This window comes from Hyla sarda, chromosome 1 (genome assembly GCF_029499605.1).
Source record: "Hyla sarda isolate aHylSar1 chromosome 1, aHylSar1.hap1, whole genome shotgun sequence".
Taxonomy (NCBI): Eukaryota; Metazoa; Chordata; class Amphibia; order Anura; family Hylidae; genus Hyla; species Hyla sarda.
In genome coordinates this window covers 604,987,448-605,007,935 of record NC_079189.1, presented here as the reverse complement: position 1 = coordinate 605,007,935, position 20,488 = coordinate 604,987,448, and positions in this window count along the sequence as shown.

The window sequence follows — 20,488 nt, the reverse complement described above, 5'->3', positions numbered from 1 at the left end:
ACTGCTAGACACGTTTCAGGAGGCTCCTCCTTTCCTCAGTAGCTGTCTTATGCTTGTAAAAGGAAAACCTGGAAACAGAATCCAAAAACAGTAGAAGTTTGTTACAATGTGTATGAAATTATAAAATGGAGAAAAATATATGTGCTTTAGACATGGATTATGAATAAAGGGTGATGGTGACACGTGATAAGCAACATATAGATCAAGAGATAAGTATAAAGAGAATATCGATATGAATATAAATGCAGGAGGGAATAAATAGATACGAGTGAGCATTATTAGAGGGGAACTGGGACAATGGTGGATGAAAGGGCAATATAATGATAGAATAATAGTGAAAGAAAAAGTAACATTAATGTTTTGTCATATTGTTTTTTTTATACAAGATGTGATGCATAGATAAGAGAAGATTCTGTGTGTACGTATATAAATTAAACAATAAGATGAACGCGAATAGTTGTATAAAGTGTCTAAAACCCTATTGTATATAAATATATAGGAAAAATAGAAAATAATAATAAAGTAAAATAAGATATATAAAATAATATATATATATATATATATATATATACATATATATATATATATATATATATATATATACACACATACATACAGTCATGGCCGTATTTCTCACAGAAAAAGATTGCAGTAACACATGTTTTGCTATACACATGTTTATTCACTTTGTATGTATTGGAACTAAACAAAAAAAAGGGAGAAAAAAACAAAATTGGACATAATGTCACACCAAACTCCAAGAATGGCCTGGACAAAATTATTGGCACCCTTACCTTAATATTTGGTTGCACACCCTTTGGAAAAAATAACTGAAAACAGTCGCTTCCTGTAACCATCAATAAGCTTCTTACACCTCTCAGCCGGAATGTTGGACCACTCTTCCTTTGCAAACTGCTCCAGGTCTCTCTTATTGGAAGGCGCCTTTTCCCAGCAGCAATTTTAAGATCTCTCCACAGGTGTTCAATGGGATTTCGATCTGGACTCATTGCTGCCACTTCAGAACTCTCCAGCGCTTTGTTGACATCCATTTCTGGGTACTTTTTGATGTATGTTTGGGGTCATTGTCCTGCTGGAAGACCCAAGATCTCGGACGCAAACCCAGGATTTCTGACACTGGGCTGTACAGTGCGACCCAAAATCCATTGGTAATCCTCAGATTTCATGATGCCTTGTACACATTCAAGGCACCCAGTGCCAGAGGCAGCAAAACAACCCCAAACATCATTGAACCTCCACCATATTTCACTGTAGGTACTGTGTTCTTTGCTTTGTAGGCCTCATTCCATTTTCGGTAAACAGTAGAATGATGTGCTTTACAAAAAAAGCTCTATCTTGGTCTCATTTGTCCACAAGATGTTTTCACAGAAGGATTTTGGCTTACTCAAGTTCATTTTGGCAAAATGTAGTCTTGTTTTTTAATGTCTCCGTGTCAGCAGTGGGGTCCTCCTGGGTCTCCTGCCATAGCGTTTCATTTAAATGTCGACGGATAGTTTGCGCTGACACTGATGTTCCCTGAGCCTGCAGGACAGCTTCAATGTCTTTGGAACTTGTTTGGGGCTGCTTATCCACCATCCCGACTATCCTGCGTTGGCACCTTTCATCAATTTTTCTCATCTGTTCGCGCCCAGGGAGATTAGCTACAGTGCCATGAATTGCAAACTTCTTGATAATGTTGCGCACTGTGGACAAAGGCAAATCTAGATCTCTGGAGATGGACTTGTAACCTTGAGATTGTTGATAGTGTTCCACAATTCTTGTTTTCAAGTCCTCAGACAGTTCTCTTCTCCTCTTTCTGTTGTCCATGCTTAATGTGGCACACAGACAAACAATGCAAAGACTAAGTGAACTTCTCTCCTTTTATGTGCTTTCAGGTATGATTTTTATATTGCCCACACCTGTTACTTGCCCCAGGTGAGTTTAAAGGAGCATCACATGCTTGAAAATCTTTTTTTTCCACAATTTTGAAAGGGTACCAATAATTTTGTCCAGACCATTTTTGGAGTTTGGTATGACATTTTGTCCAATTTGCTTTTTTTCCTCCCTTTTTTGGTTTAGTTCCAATACACACAAAGGGAATAAACATGTGTATAGCAAAACATGTGTTACTGCAATCCTTTTCTGTGAGAAATACTTCATTTTCTTGAAAAATTTCAGGGGTGCCAACATTTATGGCCATGACTGTATATAAAAAAATGTAATCAAAGATATCTATATAAAATGTTAAGAGGATGGGACCAAATATAAAAATATATAAAATCTTGTATAAAATATTAAGTCAAAAACGTCCATTGTTAAAATAACGCCAAAAGGTGTGTGGGAGGGGAATAATGAATGACTTGAAAAACTGTCAGGGTTCACAGGAAACTGAATAATTCACACCCTGCATTCAGTCCTTTTGGTTCAATACTTTCAAAGTCATATATTTTCCTCGTCTCCGCTCTCGACATCTGGATGGTGTAGTCGCCTCAACTCCAATTTCTCTTTACTTCTTGTATCGCTGTGAACCTCAAGCCAGAGGGGTCTTTATTATGGCATCTTGTAAAATGTGCTGCCAGTGGATGTTTCATGAGTCCTTTCTTGATATTATATATATGTTCTGCAATCCTAATTTTTAATTGTCCTTTGTTTCTCCCAATATAATGTTTTCTACACGGACATTCCAGCACATAAATTACACCTTTACTATTGCATGTTAAGAAGTCGGAGATTTCCCATTCAAAGTTGTTTAATGTGGATGTAATTTTCACTGTTTTCTTGAGGAAATGTTGTTAGTTTGCAGTTGCTGCATGTACCACACCGAAAAAATCCTTTTAGGTTGAGCCAATTAGTCGCCTTGTCCGGATGGGGTAGATTTTTTATGGAGAGGGCTATTTTAATGCCTAAGTTACGTGCTCTGGAATATACAATGGGGGGTTTTGAGGGAAGAGTGGGGCCAATTGTTTTATCACTTAATAATAGATGCCAATGTTTGTGAATAATTTTCTCTACTCTTTTGTACTCGTTGTCAAACAGAATCACAATCTTGGCTTCAGGTTCTTGGGTGGAGACCACTAAGGTCTTCTCCTGAAAGAAAGTAGTCCTATTAAGTTCTCTCACTTTCGCTGCTGACTCTTCCAGTATAGCCTTTGGGTAGTTTTTCTCCTGGAATTTCTTCTTTAGGGTGAGAGCTTCTTTGTCATATTGACAGATGTCCGTATAGTTTCTCCTCAATCTTCTATATTGCCCTAGTGGCACATTTAGTAGCCACCTTGGGAGATGGCAGCTATCAAAAAGTATGAAACTGTTCCGTGATGTCGGTTTGTGGTAGGTACTACACTTTAGTCTATCAATGTCCGCTTCCACTGTTATATCCAGGAATTCAATTTTATGTTGGCTGATGTTGGGGGTAAAAATTTAATAAAGATTGTTAGAATTGGTCCAGTTAATAAAATCATACATAGGAGGTTCAGGTCCCTCCCAATGTAGTCGATATATCTATACCATAACACCAGGTTCGCGCCAATCCTTGGAGTGGTAAAAGCATATTCCCACGCAGACATAAAAAGATTTGTAAAACTTGGCGCGAATATGGTGCCCATGGCAGTGCCGGTAGTCTGTAAATAAAATGACCCCTCTAAATAAAAATAGTTATGAGTCAGAATAAAAATGATACATTCCAGAATAAAATCTACTTGTTCGGACTTCATATTTTCTTTGTCTAAAAATGTTTTGACTGCTTCCACTCCTCTCCTTGATCATGTTTAATCTTGTATAAAGTGCACTGATGTCCATGGTTGCCATATATTTATCCGGGCCCCATTTGAAATCTTCAAGGATTTTAATAATTTGTGTGGTATCCTTCAGATTGTATTTAGTTTCTTTTACTATTGGCTGCAAAAATTGGTCAATTAAGTACGATAGATTCGTAGTTTAAGATCCAATGCCCGATACAACTGGACGACCTGGAGGATTACTGGCATCCTTGTGAATTTTCGGGAGGCAATAAAAGACCGGAAGTCTACTTTCAGTATTAAGAATGAATTTCAGTTCCTTCTCATTTAGAATTCCTTTTGTGTGGGCTGTTTTGCACAGCAATGTCAGTTCTTCCCTAAATTTCTCGGTGGGGTCCCCTTCCAGTTTTTTGTATGTGTCCTCTTGTCGTAGCTGTCTTAAACACTCCTTATTATATTTTTCCGTGTCTTGGATGACGATGGCACTGCCTTTGTCTGCGGGGCGGATCGTTATTGCATTGTCTTTTTGTAGTGTTTTAATAGCTTCTCTTTCTTTCCTGGTCAAGTTCTCTTGTCTCCTTGGGTTGCTTCTCAATTTCCTTAGGTCACTTTCTGTTGCTTTCTTGAAAGCCATAAGGTCCGGGCCTGTCTCCTGTTTAGGGTAAAACCACGATCTCGGAGCACAACTGGTGTGCATATATTTATCGTCCATCTGTATTGTTTTGGTATTGGGAGCTTTCAAAAAATATTTCTTTAGGAACAGTCTCCATATGTATTTCTCTATTCGGATATATGTATCAAATTTGGTATGATGTTAATAATTGAATTTTTCCTATCTTCTGTGGTGGTTGTGGTTGGGTTCCTGGGTCTTCCATATCTCCTGCGTATCCTCTTTTTCTTGGTGTTTGGGATTGTGGAGCTAGGGTGTAATATTATTTTATACAAGATTTTATATATTTTATATTTGGTCCCATCCTTTTTTAACATTTATATTTTATTTATTTATTTATTTAGTTAATTATTCTTTTCTATTTTTCCTATATATTTATATACAATAGGGTTTTAGACTCTCCATACAACTATTCACATTCATCTTCTTGCTTAAATTATATAAGAACACACAGAATCTTCTTATCTATGCATCACATCTTGTATAAAATACCCAATATGACAAAACATTAATGTTACTTTTTCTTTCACCCAAGTGAGTGATCCAGCTCACCTTCCCTGGTATACGGTGCTCGGACTGGTGCCCGGCAAAGCATCCAATATTGAAGAAAAAAATGTACGGCGGGTCCAGCACTTCGTTGCAAGCAGCTTTATTGAAGATAAGAATGAAAAGGAAGTAGCCAGTGGTAACGATGAAATTCTGTTTATTCGGATCCCATAAAACCGCATGCAAGCGGAATTCAGCCAGCAAACAACAGCCATAAATCAGCGTGGACGCGTTTCGGGTATGCACCCTTTGTCTTAGCAAAGACAAAGGGTGCATTTTGTCTTGGTGCTAAGACAAAGGGTGCATCTCCGAAATGCGTCCACGCTGATTTAAGGTTGTTTGCTGGCTGAATTCCGCTTGCATGCGGTTTTATGGGATCCAAATAAACAGAATTTCATCGTTACCACTGGCTACTTCCTTTTCGTTCTTTGCTTATGCTGGAGTACTATAGCCGTGTTGGGAATCCTGAGAGCTGACCTTTCCTGCCTTTTTTTTATTGAAGATACATCACACCATAAAGACGACAGTCAGTCAGACATGTTTCGAGTGCAAGCGCTCCACCGAGGAAGAGCGCTTGCGCTCGAAACATGTCTGACTGTAGTTTTTATGGTGTGATGTATCTTCAAAAAGCTGCTTGTCACGAAGTACATTTTTACTTTTTCTTTCACTATTATTCTATCGTTATATTGCCCTTTTACCCACCATTGTCCCAGTTCCCCTCTAATATTGCTCACTCATATCTATTTATTCCCCCCCTGCATTTATATCCATATCGATATTCTCTTTACACTTATGTCTTGATCTATATGATGCTTATCACGTGTCACCATCACCCTTTATTCATAATCCATCTCTATAGCACATATATTTGTCTCTGAATTTTATCATTTTTTTTCTCCTATTTTATACTTTCGTACACATTGTAACAAACCTCCTACTGTTTTTGGATTCTGTTTCCAGGTTTTCCTTTTTACTTTCCCATTACTATTTTCACACTGAATCCCTACCTTTTCTTTGATCAGACCACTTACCCATTTATCTGTATATAAGGACCACAATTACCAGCATAGGACAGCTACTGAGGAAAGGAGGAGCCTCCTGAAACACGTCTAGCCGTTTATTACAACCCCTATCCTACATCAAGTTACTTTTTTGCTGCAGTGATCAACATCTACAAGTTTACTTTTTGTTTGACCATTATTCAAACTCAGCAGTTTGTTCACCACCTGAGCGAGCTCAGCACCATCAGAAAACAACAGCCAGCGCATAGCGCAAATGAGGATGGCGTTTCCGAGCCCCGACACGAGGACACTGCCTCATTAAGACGCCGCTCGCGCTCTGAAGCGCTCGCTGAGTGGGGACGTTTGCCTGCCCAGCGAGTGCCCCGCACAGCTTGAGTGGCCGGGAGCAGTAGGAGCAGAGGGGACAGCATACCAGTCCAGTGCCTAGCAGGAACGGGTGAGCGGGACATAGTCCCAAAATCTTTCAGCAGTAACAGTATACTACGGTTTTAGGTCCGGTCACTGTTTGACTCCGGTCGGATCATTAACCCCTTAAGGACTAAGACAATTTTATTTTTACGTTTTCATTTTTTCCTCCTCCCCTTCAAAAAATCATAACTTTTATATTTTCATCCACAGACTAGTATGAGGGCTTGTTTTTAGTGTGACCAGTTGTCCGTTGTACTGACATCACTCACTTTACCATAAAATGTATGGCACAACCAAAAAAATACTATTTGTGTGGGGAAATTAAAAAGAAAACCGCAATTTTGCAAATTTTGGAAGGTTTTGTTTTCACGCCGTACAATTTATGGTAAAAATGACATGTGTTTTTTATTCTCTGGGTCAATACGATTAAAAGGATACCCATGATAAAATACTTTTCTATTACTGTTGCGCAAAAAAAAAATCGCAAACTTTTTAACCAAATTAGTACGTTTAAAATCCCCCTATTTTGAAGACCTATAACTTTTTCATTTTTCCGTATAAGCGGTGGTATGAGGGCTCATTTTTTGCGCGGAGATCTGTACTTTTTATTAATACCATATTTGCTAATACAAAACTTTTATTACATTTTTTATAAAAATTTTTTGGGAATAAAATGTTATAAAAAAGCAGCTATTTTGGACTTTTTTTTTTTTTTACGTTCACGCCGTTCACCGTACGGGATCATTTACATTTTATTTTAATAGTTCGGATATTAACGCACGCGGCGATACCAAATATGTATATAAAATACATTTTTACACTTTTTGGGGGTAAAATAGGGAAAATGGGACAATTTACGTTTTTATTGGGGGAGGGGTTTTTTCACTTTTTTTTTTTTACTTTTATTTTTACACTTTTATAGTCCCCATAGGGGACTATTTATAGCAACCATTCAATTGCTAATCCTGTTCAGTGCTATGTATAGGACATAGCATTGATCAGGGTTATCTGTCATCTTCTGCTCTGGTCTGTGGGAATGCAGATCAGAGCAGAAGACTCCCGGAAGACAGCGGAGGCAGGTGAGGGGACCTCTGTCTGCCGTGCAGGATGATCGAATCGTCGTGGCAGCGCTGCGGGCGATCCGATCATCCTGTTAAGTGACCGCGATGCTGCAGATGCCGTGATCTGTATTGATCACGGCATCTGAGGGGCTAATGGCGGACATCCGCGGGATCGCGGGTGTCCTCCATTACCAGCGGGTCCCTGGCTGCGATCCACAGCCGGGACCTGCCGAGCATGATGCCGGCATCGCTCCGATGCCCGCGGTTATGCTCAGGACGTAAATGTACGTCCTGGTGCGTTAAGTACCCCATCACCAAGACGTACATTTACGTCCTGCGTCGTTAAGGGGTTAAAGTAAATGGAGTCAAGGGCTGATCCGGCTGGGGTACGGGAGAGCCCAGTTTGCCCCTCCCCCAGCCGGATCCGGCACCCGTATGTACAAAACGTGGTGTGAATGCAGCCTAAGAATGTTTTTGTCCACAATAACCAGTAACTACAGAGACCAGAACCACAATAACCAGTAACTACAGAGACCAGAACCACAATAACCAGTAACTACAGAGACCAGAACCACAATAACCAGTAACTACAGAGACCAGACCCACAATAACCAGTAACTACAGAGACCAGAACCACAATAACCAGTAACTACAGAGAGCGGAACCACAATAACCAGTAACTACAGAGACCAGAACCACAATAACCAGTAATTACAGAGAGCGGAACCACAATAACCAGTAACTACAGAGACCAGAACCACAATAACCAGTAACTACAGAGACCAGAACCACAATAACCAGTAACTACAGAGACCGGAACCTCAATAACCAGTAACTACAGAGACCGGAACCACAATAACCAGTAACTACAGAGACCAGAACCACAATAACTGTCACGATGCCGGCTGGCAGGTAGTGGATCCTCTGTGCCAGAGAGGGATTGGCGTGGACCGTGCTAGAGGATCGGTTCTAAGTCACTACTGGTTTTCACCAGAGCCCGCCGCAAAGCGGGATGGTCTTGCTGCGGCGGTAGTGACCAGGTCGTATCCCCTAGCAACGGCTCAACCTCTCTGGCTGCTGAAGATAGGCGCGGTACAAGGGAGTAGACAGAAGCAAGGTCAGACGTAGCAGAAGGTCGGGGCAGGCAGCAAGGATCGTAGTCAGGGGCAACGGCAGGAGGTCTGGAACACAGGCTAGGAACACACAAGGGAACGCTTTCACTGGCACTAAGGCAACAAGATCCGGCGAGGGAGTGAAGGGGAAGTGAGGTGATATAGGGAAGTGCACAGGTGTAAACACTAATTGGAACCACTGCGCCAATCAGCGGCGCAGTGGCCCTTTAAATCGCAAAGACCCGGCGCGCGCGCGCCCTAGGGAGCGGGGCCGCGCGCGCCGGGACAGAACTGACGGAGAGCGAGTCAGGTACGGGAGCCGGGGTGCGCATCGCGAGCGGGCGCTACCCGCATCGCGAATCGCATCCCGGCCAGAGGCGGTATCGCAGCGCCCCGGGTCCGTGGAACCGACCGGAGCGCTGCAGTGAGAGGAGTGTAGCGAGCGCTCCGGGGAGGAGCGGGGACCCGGAGCGCTCGGCGTAACAGTACCCCCCCCCTTGGGTCTCCCCCTCTTCTTGGAGCCTGAGAACCTGAGGACCAGACTTTTGTCCAGGATATTGTCCTCAGGTTCCCAGGACCTCTCTTCTGGACCACAACCCTCCCAATCCACTAAAAAGAAGGTTTTCCCTCTGACCTTTTTAGATGCTAAAATTTCTTTGACGGAGAAGATGTCCGAGGAGCCGGAGACAGGAGTGGGGGGAACAGATTTGGGAGAGAAACGGTTAATGATAAGTGGTTTAAGAAGAGAAACATGAAAGGCATTAGGAATACGAAGAGAAGGAGGAAGAAGAAGTTTGTAAGAGACAGGATTAATCTGGCGCAAAATCTTGAAAGGACCAAGATAGCGTGGTCCCAACTTATAGCTAGGGACACGGAAGCGGACATATTTGGCGGAGAGCCATACCTTGTCTCCAGGGGAAAAAATGGGAGGAGCTCTTCTTTTCTTATCCGCGAATCTCTTCATGCGTGAAGAAGCCTGTAAGAGAGAATTTTGGGTCTCTCTCCATATGATGGAAAGATCACGAGAAATTTCATCCACAGCGGGCAGACCAGAGGGCAAGGGGGTAGGGAGGGGGGGAAGAGGGTGACGGCCGTACACCACGAAAAACGGGGATTTGGAGGAAGATTCAGAGATTCTGAAATTATACGAGAATTCGGCCCAAGGTAGAAGATCTGCCCAGTCATCCTGGCGGGAGGAAACAAAATGTCGTAAATAGTCACCCAAGATCTGGTTAATTCTTTCTACTTGTCCATTGGATTGAGGATGGTATGCAGAAGAAAAATTTAATTTAATCTTGAGTTGTTTACAGAGGGCCCTCCAGAATTTAGACACAAATTGGACGCCTCTATCCGAGACGATCTGCGTAGGCAACCCGTGAAGACGAAAAATGTGTACAAAAAATTGTTTAGCCAACTGAGGCGCTGAAGGAAGACCAGGAAGAGGGATGAAATGTGCCATTTTGGAGAATCGATCAACGACCACCCAAATAACAGTGTTGCCATGGGATGGGGGTAAGTCAGTAATAAAATCCATACCAATCAGAGACCAAGGTTGTTCGGGAACAGGCAGAGGAAGAAGAAAACCAGCGGGCTTCTGGCGAGGAGTCTTATCCCGGGCACAGATAGTGCAGGCTCGCACAAAGTCCACCACATCAGTCTCTAGAGTCGGCCACCAATAGAAGCGAGAGATGAGTTGCACAGATTTCTTGATGCCCGCATGACCTGCGAGATGGGAGGAGTGACCCCATTTGAGGATTCCGAGGCGTTGGCGTGGAGGAACAAAGGTCTTTCCTGGAGGAGTTTGCCTGATGGAGGCTGGAGAAGTGGAAATCAGGCAGTCAGGAGGAATGATGTGTTGAGGAGAGAGTTCAATTTCAGAAGCATCTGAGGAACGAGAGAGAGCATCGGCCCTAATGTTCTTATCAGCAGGCCGAAAGTGAATTTCAAAATTAAATCGGGCAAAGAACAGAGACCACCTGGCCTGACGAGGATTCAGCCGTTGGGCAGACTCGAGGTATGAGAGGTTCTTGTGATCGGTGTAAATAATAACTGGAAATCTTGATCCCTCCAGCAGATGCCTCCATTCCTCAAGTGCTAATTTAATGGCTAGAAGCTCTCGATCCCCGATGGAGTAGTTCCTCTCCGCCGGAGAGAAGGTCCTAGAAAAAAACCCACAAGTAACAGCATGCCCGGAAGAGTTTTTTTGTAGAAGGACAGCTCCAGCTCCCACTGAGGAGGCATCAACCTCCAATAGGAAGGGTTTAGATGGGTCAGGTCTGGAGAGCACGGGAGCCGAAGAGAAGGCAGACTTGAGTCGTTTAAAGGCGTCTTCCGCTTGAGGAGGCCAAGACTTGGGATCGGCATTTTTTTTGGTTAAAGCCACAATAGGAGCCACAATGGTAGAAAAATGTGGAATAAATTGCCTGTAATAATTGGCGAACCCCAAAAAACGTTGGATGGCACGGAGTCCGGAGGGGCGTGGCCAATCTAAGACGGCAGAGAGTTTATCTGGATCCATTTGTAGTCCCTGGCCAGAGACCAAGTATCCTAGAAAAGGAAGAGATTGGCATTCAAACAGACATTTCTCAATTTTAGCATAGAGTTGATTGTCACGAAGTCTCTGAAGAACCATACGGACATGCTGGCGGTGTTCTTCCAGATTGGCCGAAAAAATTAGGATATCATCAAGATATACAACAACACAGGAGTATAACAGATCACGAAAAATTTCATTAACAAAGTCTTGGAAGACAGCAGGGGCGTTGCACAGGCCAAAGGGCATGACCAGATACTCAAAGTGTCCATCTCTGGTGTTAAATGCTGTTTTCCACTCATCCCCCTCTCTGATGCGGATGAGGTTATAGGCGCCTCTTAAGTCCAATTTAGTAAAGATGTGGGCACCTTGGAGGCGATCAAAGAGTTCAGAGATGAGGGGTAAGGGGTAGCGGTTCTTAACCGTGATTTTATTAAGTCCGCGGTAGTCAATGCAAGGACGTAGAGAGCCATCTTTTTTGGACACAAAGAAAAATCCGGCTCCGGCAGGAGAGGAGGATTTACGGATAAAGCCCTTTTTTAGATTCTCCTGGACGTATTCAGACATGGCAAGAGTCTCTGGGGCAGAGAGAGGATAAATTCTGCCCCGGGGTGGAGTAGTGCCCGGGAGGAGGTCGATAGGACAATCATAAGGCCTGTGAGGAGGTAGAGTCTCCGCTTGTTTTTTGCAGAAAACATCCGCGAAGTCCATATAGGCCTTAGGGAGACCGGTTACTGGAGGAAGCATAGAGTTATGGCAAGGGTTACTGGGAACCGGTTTTAGACAGTCCTTGGAACAAGAGGGCCCCCAACTCTTGATCTCCCCAGTGGACCAATCCAGGGTTGGGGAATGAAGTTGAAGCCAGGGAAGTCCAAGGAGAATTTCCGAGGTGCAATTGGGGAGGACCAAAAGTTCAATCCTCTCGTGATGAGATCCGATGCTCATTAGAAGGGGCTCCGTGCGGAAACGTATGGAACAGTCCAATCTTTCATTGTTTATACAATTGATGTAAAGGGGTCTGGTGAGACTGGTCACTGGGATGTTGAACCTGTTGACGAGAGAGGCCAAAATAAAATTTCCTGCAGATCCAGAGTCCAAGAAGGCCACAGAAGAGAAGGAGAAGGCAGAGGCAGACATCCGCACAGGCACAGTAAGACGTGGAGAAGCAGAGTGGACATCAAGGATTGTCTCACCTTTGTGCGGAGTCAGGGTACGTCTTTCCAGGCGGGGAGGGCGGATAGGACAATCCCTCAGGAAGTGTTCGGTACTAGCACAGTACAGGCAGAGGTTCTCCATGCGGCGTCGTGTCCTCTCTTGAGATGTCAGGCGAGACCGGTCGACCTGCATAGCCTCCACGGCGGGAGGCACAGGAACAGATTGCAGGGAACCAGAGGAGAGAGGAGCCGAGGAGAAGAAACGCCTCGTGCGAACAGAGTCCATATCTTGGCGGAGCTCCTGACGCCTTTCGGAAAAACGCATGTCAATGCGAGTGGCTAGGTGAATAAGTTCATGAAGATTAGCAGGCATTTCTCGTGCGGCCAGAACATCTTTAATGTTGCTGGATAGGCCTTTTTTAAAGGTCGCGCAGAGGGCCTCATTGTTCCAGGATAATTCAGAAGCAAGAGTACGGAATTGTACGGCATACTCGCCAACGGAAGAATTACCCTGGACCAGGTTCAACAGGGCAGTCTCAGCAGAAGAGGCTCGGGCAGGTTCCTCAAAGACACTTCGAATTTCCGAGAAGAAGGAGTGTACAGAGGCAGTGACGGGGTCATTGCGGTCCCAGAGCGGTGTGGCCCAAGCCAGGGCTTTTCCAGACAGCAGGCTGACTACGAAAGCCACCTTAGACCTTTCAGTGGGGAACTGGTCCGACATCATCTCCAAGTGTAATGAACATTGGGAAAGGAAGCCACGGCAAAACTTAGAGTCCCCATCAAATTTATCCGGCAAGGATAGTCGTAGTCCAGAAGCGGCCACTCGCTGCGGAGGAGGTACAGGAGCTGGCGGAGGAGATGGTTGCTGGAGCTGTGGTAGTAACTGTTGTAGCATAACAGTCAGTTGAGACAGCTGTTGGCCTTGTTGCGCAATCTGTTGTGACTGCTGGGCGACCACCGTGGTGAGGTCAGCGACAACTGGCAGAGGAACTTCAGCGGGATCCATGGCCGGATCTACTGTCACGATGCCGGCTGGCAGGTAGTGGATCCTCTGTGCCAGAGAGGGATTGGCGTGGACCGTGCTAGAGGATCGGTTCTAAGTCACTACTGGTTTTCACCAGAGCCCGCCGCAAAGCGGGATGGTCTTGCTGCGGCGGTAGTGACCAGGTCGTATCCCCTAGCAACGGCTCAACCTCTCTGGCTGCTGAAGATAGGCGCGGTACAAGGGAGTAGACAGAAGCAAGGTCAGACGTAGCAGAAGGTCGGGGCAGGCAGCAAGGATCGTAGTCAGGGGCAACGGCAGGAGGTCTGGAACACAGGCTAGGAACACACAAGGGAACGCTTTCACTGGCACTAAGGCAACAAGATCCGGCGAGGGAGTGAAGGGGAAGTGAGGTGATATAGGGAAGTGCACAGGTGTAAACACTAATTGGAACCACTGCGCCAATCAGCGGCGCAGTGGCCCTTTAAATCGCAAAGACCCGGCGCGCGCGCGCCCTAGGGAGCGGGGCCGCGCGCGCCGGGACAGAACTGACGGAGAGCGAGTCAGGTACGGGAGCCGGGGTGCGCATCGCGAGCGGGCGCTACCCGCATCGCGAATCGCATCCCGGCCAGAGGCGGTATCGCAGCGCCCCGGGTCCGTGGAACCGACCGGAGCGCTGCAGTGAGAGGAGTGTAGCGAGCGCTCCGGGGAGGAGCGGGGACCCGGAGCGCTCGGCGTAACAATAACCAGTAACTACAGTGACCAGAACCACAATAACCAGTAACTACAGAGACCAGAACCACAATAACCAGTAACTACAGTGATCAGAACCACAATAACCAGTAACTACAGTGACCAGAACCACAATAACCAGTAACTACAGAGAGCAGAACCACAATAACCAGTAACTACAGTGACCAGAACCACAATAACCAGTAACTACAGAGACCAGACCCACAACCAGTAAGAGGGGAACAAACCACACACATACACATAGTCTACAGGCCTCTCACCAGATAAACTAGAACACTCTGCTCTGTACTGTGCCCTGCCTTTCGGAGCTCCGCACGCAGCATTATTCATTACTCCGAACGCTGTGTGCGGGCTTACGTGTTCGCGGCCGCCCCCTCTACCAAAGTCTATGGGAAGGGGGCATGACAGCGGTCTATCCCCCTTCCCATAGACTTTCATTGAGGGGGCAGGCGTGACGACACGAGGGGGCCGGGCGTGACGTCACGCCCGTCGGCCGCGAACACGGAAGCCAGCACACAGCCTTCGGAGTAATGAACTTCGGGACACTGCGTGCGGAGCTCCGAAAGGCAGGGCAGCGCACAACCCCTTTAAGGATGCAGGGTTTTTCCGTTTTTTGCATTTTCATTATTTCCTCATCACCTTCTAAAAATCATAACCCTTTCAATTTTGCACATAAAATTCCATATTATGGCTTATTTTTTGCGCCACCAATTTTACTTTGCAGTGACATTAGTCATTTTACCAAACAATCCACGGCGAAACAGGAAAAAAATTAATTGTGCGACAAAATAGAAGAAAAAATGTCATTTTGAAATTTTGGGGGCTTCCGTTTCTACGCAGAGCATTTTTCGGTAAAAATGACACCTTATCTTTATTCTGTAGGTCCATATGATTAAAATGATCCCCTACTTATATAGGTTGGATATTGTCGTACTTCGGAAAAAAAATCATAACTACATGCAGGAAAATGTATATTTAAAAAATTCTCATTTTCTAACCCCTATAAAACTTTTTTATTTTTCCGTGTACGGGCCGGTATGAGGACTCATTTTTTGCCCCGTGATCTGAAGTTTTTATTGGTACCATTTTTGCATTGATCGGACTTTTTGATTGCTTTTTATTAATTTTTTCATGATATAAAAAGTGACCAAAAAAACGCTATGTTGGACTTTGGAATTTTTTTGCGCGTACGCCATTGACCGTGCAGATGAATTAATGATATATTTTTATAGTTTGGACATTTCCGCACGCGGTGATACCACATGTTTATTTTTATTCACATCGGTTTTTTTTATGGGAAAAGGGGGGGTGATTCAAACTTTTATTAGGGAAGGGGTTAAATGACCTTTGTTAACTTTTTTTTTTTGCAGTGTTATAGCTCCCATAGGGACCTATAACACTGCACACACTGATCATTGTTATCCCATAGGGACCTATAACACTGCACACACTGATCTTTTACCCTGATCCCTGCAAAGCCATAGCGAGATAGGGGCTCGACTGCTCAAGCCTGTAGCTCAGACGCGACGGAGCACGGTAAGGGGGTCTACGCTCGTGTCCTAGCTGATCGGGACATCGCGATTTTATCACGATGTACCGATCAGCCTGACAGAGCTGCCGGGAAGCATTTACTTTCATTTTTAGATGCGCCGATCAACTTTGATCGACGCGTCTAAAGGGTTAATAGCGTGCGGCACAACGATCGGTGCAGCACGCCATTAGCCCAGAGTCCCAGCTATCGTTAGCAGCCGGGACCAACCCGGTGTGATGCTGGGTCATGGTGTGACAAGGTTCTAAACACTGGGACCGGGCGTACAGGTACGCCCTACGTCCTTAATATATATATTTATATATATATATACATACACACACACATACCTCCACCTGCAGAGCTGTACAACACCCGTGTTGTTTCTTGTTCTTACAGGACCTGCAGTGATGTCACAGTCATGTGATCAGTCACATGGAGAAAGAGGAGGAGGAGTCACATGATCAGGGGCTGCTGCTCTAGGCTCATCTGCTCAGTGTATGCAGGACTCTGCTGTGCTGGTTGTGATCGCTGCTGGATGAGCTGAAGTTATGTGTATGCAGCAGAGCTGTGTGTGTGTGTTGTGCGTGGTGCAGAGCTGTGTATGTGTGTGTTATATATGTCTGCAGCAGAGCTGTGTGTAATGTGCATGTAGCTGAGCTGTATGTGTACACAGTAGAGCTGTATATGTGTAATGTGCATGTAGCTGAGCTGTATGTGTACACAGTAGAGCTGTATATGTGTAATGTGCATGTAGCTGAGCTGTATGTGTACACAGTAGAGCTGTATGTGTAATGTACATGTAGCTGAGCTGTATGTGTACACAGTAGAGCTGTATATGTGTAATGTACATGTAGCTGAGCTGTATGTATACACAGTAGAGCTGTATATGTGTAATGTACATGTAGCTGAGCTGTATGTGTACACAGTAGAGCTGTATATGTGTAATGTACATGTAGCTGAGCTGTATGTGTACACAGTAGTGCTGTATATGTGTAATGTACATGTAGCTGAGCTGTATGTGTACACAGTAGAGCTGTATATGTGTAATGTACATGTAGCTGAGCTGTATGTGTACACAGTAGAGCTGTATATGTGTAATGTACATGTAGCTGAGCTGTATGTGTACACAGTAGAGCTGTATGTGTGTAATGTACATGTAGCTGAGCTGTATGTGTACACAGTAGAGCTGTATATGTGTAATGTACATGTAGCTGAGCCGTATGTGTACACAATAGAGCTGTATATGTGTAATGTACATGTAGCTGAGACGTATGTGTACACAGTAGAGCTGTATATGTGTAATGTGCATGTAGCTGAGCTGTATGTGTACACAGTAGAGCTGTATATGTGTAATGTACATGTAGCTGAGCTGTATGTGTACACAGTAGAGCTGTATGTGTGTAATGTACATGTAGCTGAGCTGTATGTGTACACAGTAGTGCTGTATGTGTGTAATGTGCATGTAGCTGAGCTGTATGTGTACACAGTAGAGCTGTATGTGTGTAATGTGCATGTAGCTGAGCTGTATGTGTACACAGTAGAGCTGTATGTGTGTAATGTACATGTAGCTGAGCTGTATGTGTACACAGTAGTGCTGTATGTGTGTAATGTGCATGTAGCTGAGCTGTATGTGTACACAGTAGAGCTGTATATGTGTAATGTACATGTAGCTGAGCTGCATGTGTACACAGTAGAGCTGTATATGTGTAATGTACATGTAGCTGAGCTGCATGTGTACACAGTAGAGCTGTATATGTGTAATGTACATGTAGCTGAGCTGTATGTGTTGTTAAAGAAATCAATGAATTTCTACCACCTTTCCTGAGTTTAATATCAAGTTGATTCTTAAAAGACAATGGCTGACATTTATCATTGTCTTTAGACCGTTTTTTTGTGTCTACAAAAGGCGCAAAAAAAAGGCACAAGCAGGGTTTATTTGCGCCTTTTGGTTTATACATTTCTGCTGATTTTGAATTGCAATCCACCGATTTTGGCAATACAAATGATATGGAAGGGTTTTATGAATTGCGCCTTTTTGTGAAAAGGCGCAAAAAAGGTGCAAAGCCATTGAAAAGTCTCTAAAACTACACCAGCCCAGACTTAGCTTAGCTTTTTGGTGTATGTGAAGAGAGAAATTTCAGAAAATGTAACCTGCACAAAATCTATCAAATGCTCTGTGACCATTTAATACATTTGGTGCTCCTACACATCACCAGCACACGAAAAAGTGTAGAAAAATACTTCACTTACACCTACAATGATAAATGCTTCACTTACACCTACAATGATAAATGCTTCACTTACACCTACAATGATAAATGCCGGCCAATTAAACAATTACACTTTGCTTTGTAATGAGGATTTTTGTTTTTCTTACAAAATGTACTCCTTCTAACTTTTGCTTATGAGTGTAATACGCCCATGTCATCACGCCCTGCCAAGAACCATATGGAATGAAGATAACAAGTCTATACAACATGTTTTTTGTCTCCGGATTGGCTGAACTGTGCTATAATGGACAATTTACACTATAAAAGGGAGGATATGTGGGAGATGCTATGTATATGCGTGTTTCTTTGTAATCTTGCCTTATCAATTAATTTATTTTATAATTTGTTTTCACGTTGTCTTTATCTTATTAATTGGTGCAAAAGGACCTGGGAGTTTGAAAGTGGAAACAGGACGTGGATCGGAGGAATGAGACCGCACTGGCACCAATAATAAGTGAGATCCTTTGTGTCTCAGCAGCTCTCTCTCCTCTGATCCCCAAACCCTCTATCCTCTGTCATTTGTACAAACCCTAAGAATGTGAAACAGCTGTGTTAAATGTTCTAACATCTTTTGTTGTGCATGTGTGAGCGTATGTGGATATTGGTGTAATACACTATATGAGTGTGACAGGACACCTTCACGGTGATTGATTACATAGTTACATAGTTAGTATGGTTGAAAAAAGACATACGTCCATCAAGTTCAACCAGAGAATTGAAGGGTAGGGGTGTGGCGCGATATTGGGGAAGGGATGGGATTTTATATTTCTTCATAAGCATTAATGTTATTTTGTTCCAGGAATGTATCTAATCCTGTTTTAAAGCTGTTAATTTTTCCTGCTGTGACCAGTTCCTGAGGTAGACTGTTCCATAAGTTCACAGTTCTCATGGTAAAGAAGGCGTGTCGCCCCTTGAGACTGTATTGTTTCAAGACGCACCTCCTAACGGAAAAAGCCAGTGGGAACAATGATATGCAAAGTAAGAGAACACTAACGTTCTCTGACACGCATGTTTTCTATCTTCTGAGTTTGTCAAGTAAGCTGTTACTAACATTGTCTGCCAGTAGAAGGTTAAGGGTGCGTGGATGCAGTGTTTTTACCAGCTCGCCTGGGACAGTCAGAGCAGGTCTCTTGGGTAGGCTTCACATGCTTCTATAGGGCACAGTGCTATGTCCAGAGAACGAGAGGACCCGATCTTTTGATCAACTCTCGGCTTGTTTCTGATCAGCCTTGTAAGACGACACCTCCATTTTGTACTTGAATCGCTTGATCCTAGAATACATTCCGCACAAAGCACGGTGTTGCTCGTCCTGATCAAGGCATGTGAATTGGCAGAAGGAAAGTCGGTGAATATCTATACGGATTCATGCTATTCCCACAGAATTCTCCATGATTTTAGTTTTTTTTGGGCCCATAGAGGTTTCCTGACCTCCACTGGAAAAGTGGTGAAACATGCAGCTCTCATTCAAGATCTGTTACAAAAGGTGAAGTTACCTAGAGCCATTGCTGTGATGAAATGCCAGGCACATCAGCGAGCAGTAGATCCTATCACTATGGGTAACAATAGAGCAGAAGAAGCAGCTAAGAGAGCAGCTCTAATGCTTTTCCAGCTGCCTTCTACAACCACAGAGATTGTGACAATGGATGTTTTAAAAACCCTCCAGAACCAAACAGGACCTCAAACTCAGAGCAAGTGGAGAGAGGCTGGATGCAGACCGGACAATGATGTTTGGAAACATGGGGATGGTCGATTGTGTGCACCCCCAGTCCTGTATCCCATTTGGCAGATTTATCTCATTTCCCTTCACATTTTTCCAAAGGGGGAATGACAAAGGTGGAAATGAAACATCTTGTAAAACCTGACTACCCATTCCAGAGACTACAAATAGACTACATCCAGCGGTCCAAATATGATGTCTATAAGTATGTTCTGGTGTGTGTAGACATGTTCTCCTCTTGGGTGGAGGCGTGGCCTGTTGCTATTGGGTGTAGATATGGCCGACCTGAGACAGTAGAGTCTGACCGAGGGACTCACTTTACAGGACAAGTGTTTGCAGAAATTCAGAAAAGGTTGCAGAATAATCAACATCTCCATACTCGGTACCATCCACAATCATCTGGCAAAGTAGAGAGAGCAAACGGGGATTTGAAAAACAAAATAGCTAAGATCTGTGAGTAAACAAATCTTGTGTGGGTACAAGCCTTACCTTTAGCCCTCTTTGCAATGAGACATACTCCAAAGGGAAAACATGGCCTTTCACCATTTGAGATTTTGTTTGGCAGACCACCACTGACAGGTCCATTCTTTTCACAAGAACTGCATGGACAGTATGCGTCCTTTACTATGTCGTCCAGCTGCATAAACAACTGACTAATTTGCATGGAACAGTTTTCTCTTCCTTACCAGATCCTGAAGAAGTAACTGGAACTCACCACCTGGAGAGTGGGTGGTGATAAGATGATTTGTGAAAAGACATCTGGAGCCCCGATTTGACGGCCCATACCAGGTGCTACTGACTACACCCACCTCAGTCAAGGTGGAGGGAAAGCCAAACTGGATACACGCTTCCCACTGTAAGAAGGTGGACTTCCAGGTTGGTGAAAAGGACTAGCACCAAAAGGGTAAGGCCTCAGGGGACGAAGAGGATTGACGAATCAAAAGGCATGTACTGTCCTATGTGGTGTTTTGTGCTTTATATCTTCATGCACAGGTGGA